This window comes from Gymnodraco acuticeps, unplaced genomic scaffold, assembly GCF_902827175.1.
Source record: "Gymnodraco acuticeps unplaced genomic scaffold, fGymAcu1.1, whole genome shotgun sequence".
Classification (NCBI taxonomy): Eukaryota; Metazoa; Chordata; class Actinopteri; order Perciformes; family Bathydraconidae; genus Gymnodraco; species Gymnodraco acuticeps.
The window spans coordinates 113680-120000 of record NW_022989759.1 but is presented as its reverse complement, the minus strand read 5'-3'; the positions used below and the strand labels follow the sequence as shown (position 1 = coordinate 120000).

At 38.0% G+C, this 6321-nt stretch overlaps 1 long non-coding RNA gene across 1 annotated transcript; it reads left to right on the top strand.

Moving 5' to 3' along the window:
* The first annotated feature begins 1121 nt into the window (after nt 1-1121).
* On the top strand, nt 1122-1614 carry LOC117545479. Its single transcript, XR_004568845.1, has 3 exons — nt 1122-1208; nt 1289-1441; nt 1521-1614. It is a non-coding gene; the product is annotated as an uncharacterized LOC117545479 (long non-coding RNA).
* The last annotated feature ends 4707 nt before the right edge of the window (nt 1615-6321 follow it).

The window sequence follows — 6321 nt, the reverse complement described above, 5'->3', positions numbered from 1 at the left end:
CTTTCGCGCCTCCCTCCTCCTGGTGTGTGGAAATGTTGGTAGGTAAGATATTACTGTCTATCATGTCCTACATATAAATGTTCACGTTTTTTGAGGTTCATCACAAGACTTGTTGTCTGCTTGCTTCACTGTTAGACAAGGAATGTAAGTTTGTTCTCATCTATTACTCACTGGAAGTCGGTCACTGATGCTAGATAGCTGTAGCTAACATAGGAGCTAAGAGTAAAGCACTATGATGTTTAGCTCCATATTGTTAATAATTGTTATTACAGCAATAATGTGCATGTTGACGGCATGCCGTCTGAAATGAGTTAAGCGTCACGGCGACAGATGTATATTAATGTAAGTTAACCAGCCAAGTTGTGTTTCACGTTAGCATCGTGCATGCTTAGCAGAGAAGGCTATTGTTTGCTAGCTAAGTACTAACAAGAACAGCGCGCGGAAGGCGGCATTCGTTTAAATCAACCTTTGAAGTTGGTCGTCCTCTATATAAGGTGTGTTTGTCCAATGTTATTTTCCACACAGTATCCAATGGTGATGCACACTGCAAACATCAGTAGCCGTTTATTAAATAACATGTCAGTTCAAGTAATATGACGAACTCTGACCCGGTTGAGTAGTATTGAGTACAGTAACGGTTTGCGGGGGACACATTAAAATGATGCACAAGGCTAACTAAGTTGAAGCTAGCTTGTAGCATCGCTCTTAGTCTATCTAACGTCGGCCGTCAGTTTCCTCGTGTGTCTGTATTCATATGAGCGTGCATGAAACGATAAATACTGATACAACTATCTTGCGACTATCTCTTAGTGAAAAATAACCATCGTATATTCAGCCAAGCCACAGTAATAATGATTTATGATTAATTTGTCTTTTTTGAGGTATAGCTGCAGCAATAGCCTATAGACTTATGTTTACATTAAGCTTACTGTATATTATCGCGAGGACTGGAGAGATTACCACGGAGCAGAGCCAAAGCTCATTGTTATATATTTTAGGATTTGTCTACATATAAATGTTTAATTGTGTTATTTTGTTGGTAATGTTCAGTGTAAGAAATGTGAATATAAGTGTAACATCCTCAGAGACAGCACCTAAGTCCTATGCATTTTAAATCCTGCAGACAATTTGGAGTGGAGGTGGTGACCCTCAGCCCACGTGTCAGTGTCTTCAAGGAGAGATGGCCTGGTTTATTCAATGAGGCTCAGGTGAGAACGTTACGTTTATTTGTTTCCATTTCAACTCACTGTTGTGAGTAATGAGTGTTGTCCCCTATGCTCTTTATTAGATCAAGGAGGAGTTCCGACACATAACAACTCTTTCACTGGAAGAGACTTTGATGCTGAAACTGGATGGGTACACTAAGTCGCTCCAGCTGATGCGTGCCAAAGGAGGAGATGCTGGCTCCAGGATGCGCCCTCTTCTGAGCGCAATTGATGAGGTACATTTATTTAAATGTTTCATTCAAGAATATGAAAATGCAGAAATAAGTCTTCTCACTAAAATGCATTTCCTCACAGCCCCAGAGTATAGAAAAAAGAAGGGATGCAGTGGCCAGGTGCCTGATTGAAGACCTTGAGGAACGCCAAGAAGACCTTTTTCACGACAGCCAGGTATGTCATTAAAGACTGATCACTTCAAGATTTTAACGGAGTTATTTCGGAGGTTGCTCTGATACCATTGTTTAATTTCTGTGATTAACCACTCTGACACCTAACAAATAAATATGCAATTTATTGCTGTAAATCTCTAAACATCTTATTGTTTTTATAAATGGTTTAGCAGGAAAATTATTTAGGGATAATGTACTGATGTGCTTAGCTACTTAACATATACAACTACCAAAAAACAAAAACCTTCTTTTGGTGTTAAAGTGAAATAAGATAAATAAAATCATGCACTGAAAAGTTATGTTCATGGGAAAGAATCATCAATCAATCAATTTAATGCCATTGATTAGATCGATGGGCAATTTGACTGGGCCTGACATTTTTTATATAAGTTAGAAATCTTGTTTTATTTTTAATCGCTGCCACACATTTTTACAAATCATTAAAAAAAAGTCAATCCCTGGTTTTATTGATTAGGCTTAATGCTAGACCACAAAGCCTATATTGTATAATAGCTTCTTGTTAATATGCCTAATTTAAAGTGAATATGCTTTTCTTTCTTTCTTTTCAACATGGAGGACGAGCATGACAACGTCGTGGACCAAACTATGAAGGTGCTTGTGATCCATGATGCCAGGGACAGGACCAGCAGATGTGTCTATTGTCATAGAGGGAGACAGAGTTTTGTGCGGAAACCAAACAAAGGCATGTGCACTGTTGATGGGATTCATCTCTACGCCCTCAACCTGGAATACCCCAACAAGCTCAAATACACATTTAAGGTATTCTAAAAACAGTTTTTGGAGCTTGATGGAGCCAAGCTGCTCAAACAGGTCCAGAGCCGCAAATAAACAATTTGTTCTCAAGTGGATGTTGACTTGTTTTAGTGCCGAGTGACACAAACACAAAATAATGTGATGTGGAATGTAATGGATGTGGAGAAACCTTGTTCTGTTAAAAGTGTACTGTTTACTGGCACGTAAAGGTTTTAATAGTTGAGTAAATTGCACTTGGAAGATTATGTTAAAAATGTTTACAATTTCCATGCACTTTACTGTTAAAACAATGTGATTGTGACTATTTTGGAGATTCTGCTCAGTGTTAACAATTGAAATGCACTTAACTGTTTAAATAATCTCAATGTAACCATATTGCACTTATACATTTGGTCAATAAAAAAAACATGATCAATAAAATCTTGTGTGGCAATATATTGTTTACTGGTAACCTTACTAATAAAGTAATTAATGTGTAATATGGATCAATTATTAAGTAAATAGCTGCCTACGATTAGGAGTAAATATTACTCATTTATAAGTAATACGTTTTAAGTAATTGAGTTAGATTTTACTTAATTTCTTAAAGTAAGTCTTAAATATTAAATATTAGTAACCTTTACCCAGCTGCCTATGATTGAGAGTAAATATTACTCATTTATATATAATATGTTTTATTAAGTAATTGAGTTAGATTTTACTTAATTTCTTAAAGTAAATCTTATATATTAAATATTAGTAATGTAGAGGAAACTTCTGTGTAGCTATGCAGTGGGAGTCACCGACTCAGGAAGGAGACACGGGAAGAGCAGTAGCTTTGATGTCAAACACATGATGGTTTATTTGGAGTTAACGGCGGCCGGAGGATTCACATCACAAGTCCAAGAGTCAGAGGTTCTGACTTCACGGTAGAGTTGCCACGTCAATTCTGAAGAACTCTACCCCAGACCCATGTATTTAGCTAGTTCAGAGAGCATCATCAACATGCTGCATAACAAGATAGAATGATAACACCTCTATCAGCTGACGCCAACAGGCAGGAACAGGGAGACAAAACACTGAGAGCACAGCAGCCAAGGTTACAGGTGCCTGTGCTCAGTCAGGACAGTTTGAACTGATACACTGGGTCAAAGTTATGGGCCTTGGAAAATATTCCACAACAAGTAACCTTTACCCAAAAACATTGGGTAACATCTACTCAAAAGAAGTGTGTGCAAATTGTTACCCCCATTTTATTGAGTAGATCTTATAGGTTGGTTTTTACAGTGTGGGTTTCGCAACATGTTCTATGTCAGTGGTTCCCAACGCCCCCCTAGGGGGGGATCCAAAAATCGCAGGGGGTGCGCCAGGCCTCAGATGATTTGAGGCCTAATATCATATTTAGACTTGTATTTTATTTTTTTTACATAATAATTGTTACACAATACATGATTGTCGCTTAAAGCCTTGTCTCTACATTACAATACACTATAACAAATAATTGATTAATTCATTTTAATAAAAATTCAAATTAGTAGCATAAAAAGACAGAAATGCATAATTCTTTCTAGAAATGTTTCTTCTGCGCGTAAAGTGTCCAAACCGGGCTTTTCTGGATAAGCGCATTTTTAAAACATAGTCATTGTCCATGCCGGTTTCAGTTGGATTATTTGTCACAGTTGCTCCGATCAGATCGGTCTCCTCCATTTCGTAGATTATTTACGACTTTTGAATCCACATAAACACATCGGCAAAATCCGGCTTACTTTGAGCATGTGTTTTAAACAGTTTAATCCCTTTGTGAATTGTTTCTATTTGCGCCGTCCTTTCATTTCTTCATACAGCGGGAATCCAAATGAATTAATCCTGAGTCCAATAACCATCAAAGTCACTCCAATAGTGCTCCTTGATTACGCTTTCTTCCTCCTTTAAGCCCCTGTCACACTGTCCCGAGATTGACACAACCGATGGACACATGATAAAGGAAATGTTCAAATTCGGCTCTGATCGTAACAACATCGGGCCATTCGTGAGGGCATCTTAAGCCATCGTATGACCGCCGGTGGAGTTTCTCAGGCTCCGGCAGCAACTTCATGAGCGGCAACTTCGTAAGGCACTCGTGAGGGCATCTTGTCGAATCGTGTCATCTTCGTGTTATCATCGGTGCCATCGGGCATTCGCCCTCACTCTGATCGGGGCGAATGCCCGATGGCACCGATGATAACAAGATGCCCTCACGATGGCCTTACGAAGGGCAAAATTGACACACAAATTCAACACGAAAATGAACCTTCTCAAGGTCCTTCTGCAATTTTTTGGCATGCCAAAGATTTTCCCACCGCTTACGAAGTTGCTGCCGGAGCCTGAGAAACTCCACCGGCGGTCATACGAAGGCTTAAGATGCCCTCACGAATGGCCCGATGTTGCTACGATCACAGCCGAATTTGAACATTTCCTTTATCGTGTGTCCATCGGGTTGTTTTATTGCACAACAAAATCATGTAAACATATTATGTAAATAACCCAATTTGGGTTCTGTGAAACTGAAAAGGATATAATATATTATTTTGAAGTAGAGTTGACAGGAAGTTGTTGTTGCTATGGAAACAACATTACGGAGAAAACGTAATATTTTCTACATATAAAGACGGATAAAGTAAATAAAGTCTGAAGATATTAGTACAGTATCATAGTACTTTAACATAATTGTTTTTGGTACTTTCATTGCAGTTGTATGTCTTAAATGTAATGTAAATGTTGCCTTTGTGTGTGGTTCGGGGCCATCTTCGTGCGAAATTCACAATTTCATATTTGTGTGTCCATCGGGTGTCAATTTCGGGACAGTGTGACAAGGGCTTTAACAAAATACTTCACATTCATCCAGTTTGTGACAGTAGTTGTAGTATTTTTGAGACTTTTAGACTTTAATTACCGCTATGCGCCCCCCCCCCCCCTTGTGTGTGTGTGTGGGGGAGGGGCGCAACTTCCAACATTAGTCATTTGGGAGGGCTCTCGGGGAAAAAGGTTGGGAACCCCTGTTCTATGGCACGTCTCTACTGGGAATTGTAGTTTTAAAAGATGTTTTCGTTTTTCCCACAATTAGAAGTTGCCAGTATTAAACTGTGTACAGCACTGGAGGTTTAGGGGATGGGAAACACATTGGTGTGTCCATAATGGGCAGCATTTATATACCCACATGGAGTATATATTAATGCTGCCCATTATGGACACAAGCGATTTTCACCCATTTATTAATTACATGTTTTACATTTTTGTTGTGTTTTACACGGCTCGTTGTTACTTTGTAATTCTACTCCACTACAATTCAGAGGTTAACCTGGTATTTTTACTCCACTACACTTATTGTAGTTACTTTGCAGATTCTGATTATTGATGTGAAATATAAACAACCCTTAAATCAGACTTTAGTTACACCTGAGTAAAATTCAGGTAAGGTGATTGTCAAGTGCCAACAATCAGGAGAGATATTTGATAGTTGGTGCTTGAGAAGACATTTATGTTTAGACAAACATTTATCTGCAGATCTCTATAAAGCATATTCATTAATCGTTATTCTCTACTAATAGTTAATTAAAAACTATATATAATTGCTATTTTGCACATCCCTTTCAAGATTTCAAGATTTTCTAAAGTTTATTGACATATCATATACACAACTACGGTGTAGTTATGCAATGAATGAAACACTTGGGTCACAGGTTCCTCAACAGTGCATTACAATACATCTATCAATATGTGTGTACCTCCACCATTAAACTGTCATATTCTGCACATTTCTTATACTATCTACATACATAAGAGTATAATTCATATGTATAATATCAGTTAAAATAAGTGCTTCAACATAGTTAACATTGCAGGAAAGCAATATGTTAGACGTTAAGTACTTTGTCAGGCTTAATATTTATTTGTTGATACCCCCAAAGCTTTTTCCT